General features: G+C 50.6%; 1 long non-coding RNA gene across 1 annotated transcript; it reads left to right on the top strand.

The window, feature by feature from the left end:
• Positions 1-6: 6 nt before the first annotated feature.
• LOC116068203 lies at positions 7-3,394 on the top strand. Its single transcript, XR_004109493.1, has 2 exons — positions 7-2,083; positions 2,631-3,394. It is a non-coding gene; the product is annotated as an uncharacterized LOC116068203 (long non-coding RNA).
• Positions 3,395-6,482: the final 3,088 nt, after the last annotated feature.

Genomic DNA, 6,482 nt, shown 5'->3' with positions numbered 1-6,482 from the left:
GAGAGAGAGAGAGAGAGAGAGAGAGAGAGAGAGAGAACTTTGGGGTCTGTGGTTATGAGGTTCAAGTGGATCTGTCTACCCTCATGGGGAGGGTCAGACTTTTCCAAGACCAGGGATGCAAAAACTCATGCTGCCCCCAGACAGTAGGCTGGTGTAGGGTGGGTGGGAGGCCCCAGAGAGCTCCAGGTGGAGGGAGAGAACCCTGTGAAGACTCTGAGGGCTGGGCTGCAGGGAGCAAGAGGTGGGCAGAAGACCAGGGCTGGGGAGGCAGGGATGCAGACTGATGTGCTTAGACCTGCATGTTGGATCCCTCCCCTTCTCTGCTGGGGGGAAGCCAGGAGGCTACAGCATTGAGCAGGAGCCCCAGAGAGGTGGAGAGAGTAGAGGGCTCCGGCAGGCAGGCAGGCGGTATTTAAAAGCTCTGGGCTTTCTCAGGGGAGCGGTTAGCAGGAAGGCAACCCTGGGCCCATTTGTGCAGCACAGAGGTCCTGATGCGTTAGTCCGCTGATGGAAATTAATTGTAAATATTATTCAAATGTACCTCCCTGTGCACAATTACACTTCTCAGGGGAGTTCTCTGAGTACATCAGGAAACTCTGTAAACAATACATACATTAGCCTGTGCTGCTGCTGCTGTGGTGGTCGCGGCTGTGAGATTTACTCCAAGTGTTTGTGCTGGGAATTAGCCTTGGACAACCCTAGACAGGCCACCCAACTCCTGGCCTAGATGCCTGGTCACTGGGCAGGTAGGGACACAGAGCTGGCAGGAGAGGAAGACATGCAGGTCTAGAGAATGGCCAGCGCCCGAGAGGCTCAGCAGCGGCTGCACCAGCAGTGTGGTTACCTGGCTGTGTTCGAGTCTGGAGCAAGCATGTCTGTCTGGTGATCTCGTTGAGTCTTCATGGAAGCCTTTGTGGTAGGACCCAGCGCCATGTCTGTAGATGGGTGAAGAGGTAGAGAGATTCAGAAAGGTGAGGGTAGTGAGCGCTGAGGGCCAAGCCCGTTGTCTATCTGTCTGTCTGTCGGAAAGCTCTTGCTTTCCCAAGAAGTTAGTCAGTGTTTGTCTTCTACCCTCACCCCCCACTCCTAATTCCTGTCACCTTTTGCCTGAGGCATGTGACGATGAGTCCAGGGACTGTGCTGTCCATGAAGGGGAGGGCATGGTAGCTATAGGGCTTGCCAGTCAGCTCCTCTCAGCCTTTGGGTTTGGGGGTTTGGAAGAGACACTATTTCAAGCTCATCCCTTCTCATTGCTTCCCAACCTTCCCCTCCCTTTCACAGATCATGAAACTGAACAGGATTGTAGTGGTTTGGGGGACACACCCTCCCACCTCACTGAACATCCTGCCATGAGAGAGGTGTCCACCTGCTCCTGAGAGTCAGTTTAAAATATCAGCTTAGATACCCAGGGTTCACCAAGCTGCCCTCTTTACCCCCGAGCTTTGAGTGCCAGCTTTGGCGACCACGTGCCCAGGGTCGAGCAGAATCCCGGCTGAAGAAGAGGCAGGTCTTAGCAAAACCCATTTTAGAGCAGAGGCAAGATACTAAGATGTCTTCACTATTGGCCTGGATGTGGGTCTAGGGGGTGTGTCTGGACCTGGAAAGTACTGACAGGGGCTGTAATAAACTCTCAATCTGTCCATCTGACAGGGGCTGTAATAAACTCCCAATCTGTCCGTCTGAGATGATGATGCTCTTTGAAGAAAATTAAATATCTTTTAGAAGCAAATCAATCTGTGGTGTCTCCAGAAGTGACCTTCCCTCCATGTCCCTGAAGACAGCAGTGTGAACAGACGTGGGGCTTTGCAGACAGCAGGGACCCTCCTCCCCCGCCATCTCTGTGTCTGGTGTTGCTTTACCTATGTTCTCCTCCCCACCCTCCCCATGTCACCTTCTGCTGGGCATGGCAGCTCACCCGTAATCCTGGGATCAAAAAGTGGAAACATGAGAGTTGGGAGTTAGAAGGTAGTCTCATTGGAATGAGATCGCACTTCAAACACTACAGCCCAAACCAAGCAAATGAGTCACCCCTCAGCCTAGGGACGCCTTCTCCTCTGAGGCTGCCAATCTGTTCAGGTCACAGGTGAGAATTCATTTTTTCTGTAGCATGGCCACCAAAATGACTTTGCTTATCTATGCCTTGAGTAGTCTCCTGCCTGTCCCCTGTTGGGAGAAGAACTCCATCGAGGTAGGGACCTGTGTGTCCCACTTGTCCTGTACCCCAGAACTCCCAGAAGAGCTCAGCTTGGAAATACTGCTGCTTGTGTTTTTGCCATCACTGAATAACCCTACAATGGCGTCCTTTCCCCTCGGTCACCTATTGTTGAAACCCCGAAACACCCCAGTTCCAAAGACTTCCCCCTTTGTGTGACACGTGGAGAGGGGTGTCCTCCTGCTTTCTACAGGTGTGGAAAACAAGGCCCAGATCATGTATGAAATGTAGGAGCTATGGTTTTTCCTGAAGCCATGAGGAGCCCTCAAGGGGAGTAGAGGAGGTTTCCATTAACAGCTTCTGCCTCCCTGGGCCTTCTTTCCTGGCTGGCTGATTTACTGCAGTTTGGGAATAAAAGAAGCAGATGCCTCTGCCCCAAGCCCCACCCCCCAGGCCTATTGTTTCTCATCTCTTCCAGACCAGGATTCTGTTCCAGGCTTGGCAAGCACGATTGTGACCACAGACTTCCTGTGCTTATCCTTCTGCTTGGAAGTTGTGAAAGAATGAGCTGGGCATCGGGTCTGTGTTGGCCATGGATGGTCCTCACACAGGCAGGAGGATCCCTGACGCCCTGAAACTCTGTAGCCCAGATGTGCTGGAAGAGACAGACCCAAGGCTTCTCTGTGTCCCGGTTTCCACCACACAGATGCTTGGCTTCTTACAGCAAGCATCTAGATAACGGAGTGAGTTTCTGGTTTGATTCCAGATGTTGGGCTGTGGAGCAGGGAGACAGGAAAGGGGCACCCGAGGCTTAAGTGCTTGGCCAATAGCATCCGATGGCTCTCAGTCAGTAGCAGGTGTTGTGTCCAATTCCAGACATCCACATGGTGGGTCACAACTGTTCCTGACTCCAGTTTTTGTGAATCCTGTCAAGGGTTGGGCAAACACAAGGCTTTCTCGAGGCTCTGGTATACAGAGAAGGAACCAGGAATAAACTTGGTGGAGTTGGTAATGGCCTCGGGCCAGAGCCTGGTGGGAGTTGTGGCTTCTGATCCTGAAAAATCAGCTTGTCTGACTACATGGGTCTATAATGTTGAGATACCTGGTTCCCTTGTGTGACACTGCTGGATTAACTTCCTGCTGACTTCATCCTAGTGTATGAGTTTCTGATGACTGTCCCATTTCTCCCCTGGAAACAGCATCTAAGGCCCTGTACTTAATAAACTTGCTTGCATGAGGTAATAGCTTGTGTGAGACTTCTTGATCTCAAACTTTCCTGACTTTCTCTCATTGTCTCCTGGCTTACGCCACCCTCCACCCTCCACCATTTAGGACCTACCCTGTCACTAAGGGGTAACTGGCTGCTCTCTTTTGACCTTCATGGGCACCAGGCACACATGTGGTGCACAGACATACGTGAGCAAAACACTTATATACGTAACAGTTTTTTTTTTTTTAAGTCACAAGTTTCTTTTCAAATAGTGGCTCTGTTATAAATCTCATGTCATTTCCTGCGACTCTTCCTGGGTGTCAACAGATCTCTTCAGTTTGTTCTGTTACAATTGTCAGCTACACAGAGGCTTTCACGGTCAGTCTGGTCAAGCCCTCCCTATATCCTCCATACTCAGGTGGTCCCACAGCCCACCCATCCTGAGATGAGCCATGCCAGCTGCTCATTCTTTTAATGGCTCAGCCTTTTCTTTGTATTTTTGGCTGCCACAGATGTGTCTGCATTAGCTGTGAGCAAATCCCTGACAAGAAGCTTCAGGGAGGAAGGGGTTATTTTGATTCAGCTCTAAAGTGTAATCCACCATAGCATGGAGTGACCCTGCTTTCTAGTCAAGAAGCACAGAGCAGTGGATACTAGTTGTATTTAGTTAGGGTTTTACTGCTGTGAACAGACTCCATGACCAAGACAACTCTTAAAAGGACAACATTTAATTGGGGCTGGCTTACAGGTTCAGAGGCTCAGCCCATTATCATCAAGGTGGAAACATGGCAGCATCCAGGCAGGCATGGTACAGGAGGAGCTGAGAGTTCTTCATCTTCATCGAAGGCTGCTAGGAGAAGACTGACTTCCAGACAGCTAGGAGGAGGGTCTTAAAGCCCACACCCACAGTGACACACCTACTCCAACAAGGCCACACCCACTCCAAGACCACACCTACTCCAACAAGGCCACACCTACTCTAACAAGACCACACCTCCTAATAGTGCTGCTCCCTGGGCCAAGCATATTCAGTCCACCACACTAGTTCTCACCCCAGCTCCACTCCTCCTTTGTATGAAGCCCCTGGAGAACATCTGGGTCTTCCATCTTCAGTTAATATCCTCTGGACAGCATCTAAAGATGAACCACTTTGTCTCCAAACTGATTTTAGATTCTGCCTAGTTGACAACCAAGGATTAACCACTGCACACTCCTCACGTAAGCCTGAGAAGCAGACAGAGATATTAGCATTTTTTTCCCCATTTTTTGGTTTCTCAAGACACAGTTCTCTTTGTGTCCCTGGCTATCCTAGAACTCGCTCTGTAGACCAGGCTGGCCTCGAACTCAGAGATTCACCTGCCTTGGCCTCAGTGCTTGCACTACTACCACTCAGCTGATCTTAAAAAGGAAGGTAGGATGAGCATTTCATCATAGCATCGAGATGAATGACACACTTCTATCACACTCAGACTAGTGAACTAGGTGGCCCTGATCTGGAAGAATCCAGGGATGGGCTTTTCCAAGCAGCTCAGTGGTAGAAAGAACACTTGCCTAGCAGCCATGAGCCCCTGGTTTTCATCCCCAGCACCATAAAATAGATGAATAAAAACACAAGTTGGGAAATTCTCCTTCAGAACAGCAACATGTGTTAGATTTCAAACATAGCGTGCTCCTTGTTGAGTGTGAACACCTGGCTCCCAGCTGTTTTGTGGGGGCTGGGGAGGGGAGAGGGAGTTGTCTAGGGTGGACTCCCTCTTGAGGGTTACTGCTTCTGATGCCTGTCACACAGTCTCTAGTTCCTGGCCCGTTATGATTAGAATAACCCCACCATACACTCCTTTGTAATGGTCTCTCCTCTCCTTCCTGCTTTGATGGACTGGTTCCTCAGACTGTGCACCCGAATCAATCTTTTTCAGCCTTAGTTTGGTCATATCAGGTACTGTGATCATAGAGATGCTACTGTAACAAATATGCCAGGTGCAGGTAAGTACATTGAGGATGAGACTGACTATGAACTACACAAGGGACATAAACACATCAACCACAGCCCTAGGACAACTCTTCTATCAGCATTTCACAGAGGATAGAACCAGCAAGAGAAAGGAGACTGGCTGAGATTCAGTTTCACTTACTGCCAACCATGGATAGCAGAAATAGAGAGAGCTTCTCCCTGGAGGGTCCCTGAGCCGCTACCCAGAGCTGTGTTCAGTCACACTCCATTGATTTTCTGCTGTTTACGGGGAACTCCACAGATTTCTAGGAACCTGAGGATGGGCCAGTGGCTGGCAGAGATCGATGGAGAGGGTGTGAGCCTGTTATTATTATTTTTTTTTAATGCTCATGTAATGGGATTAGTGCTGCTTGGAATCTGGGCTCCAGCGGCTGCTCCCGGTTTCTGGCTGAGGCTTGCCAGGAATTAGGAACCCATCCCCTGAGCCTTTGGCATCTGGAGAAAAACCACCCTGGATGGCATCTGCTACAGGTCTGCACTGGGGGCAGGGCTGGCAGTGGGCGTGGCCACTGGACAGCATCTCTCTGTGCTGTTTCTTGGAACATAAGGGGTCTCGCCTGAGGACTCTTATCCCACTTCAGACTTCAGTGATGACCGGAGGCAACGGCCCAGCTTTAAGGAGAGAGCTAGCCTTGTGCCAAAGCGATATAGACAAGGCCACGGTGAGATCACTGAATTCACTCTGGTCTCAGCCTTCTGGGGTGGAAAACAGAGCAGAAGAAGGGAAGATGGCCACTTTGACAGCGCCGAGGCTATCTGGATGTAGCTCTTAGACAGATACACTACGAGCAGAATACTCTTGTTGTGACTCAAGCCACAGCTCCTCAGACTCTGGGAGGCAGGATTTGACAGGCGTGGGGACCAGAGCTGATTCATTGCTCTCCTTTCCATTCGAACACTCCAAGGTTTTAGGCAGAGGGTCGAATCCCCCTCCAGGCCCAGCCTGATCAGGCTTATGCTCCGTGTTTCTGACTACAGAACAGGCCCTTGCCATGGCTGCCTGGTGGAGCCACCGACATAAACAGTGTGGGAGCTGGGTGGTGGTGGCGCACACCTTTAATCCCAGCACTTGGGAGGCAGAGGCAAGCGGATTTCTGAGTTTGAGGTCA

This window comes from Mastomys coucha, unplaced genomic scaffold (genome assembly GCF_008632895.1).
Source record: "Mastomys coucha isolate ucsf_1 unplaced genomic scaffold, UCSF_Mcou_1 pScaffold22, whole genome shotgun sequence".
NCBI classification, from domain to species: Eukaryota; Metazoa; Chordata; class Mammalia; order Rodentia; family Muridae; genus Mastomys; species Mastomys coucha.
Note: the sequence above shows the minus strand (reverse complement) of the source record. Positions and strands in the feature narration are given on the sequence as shown.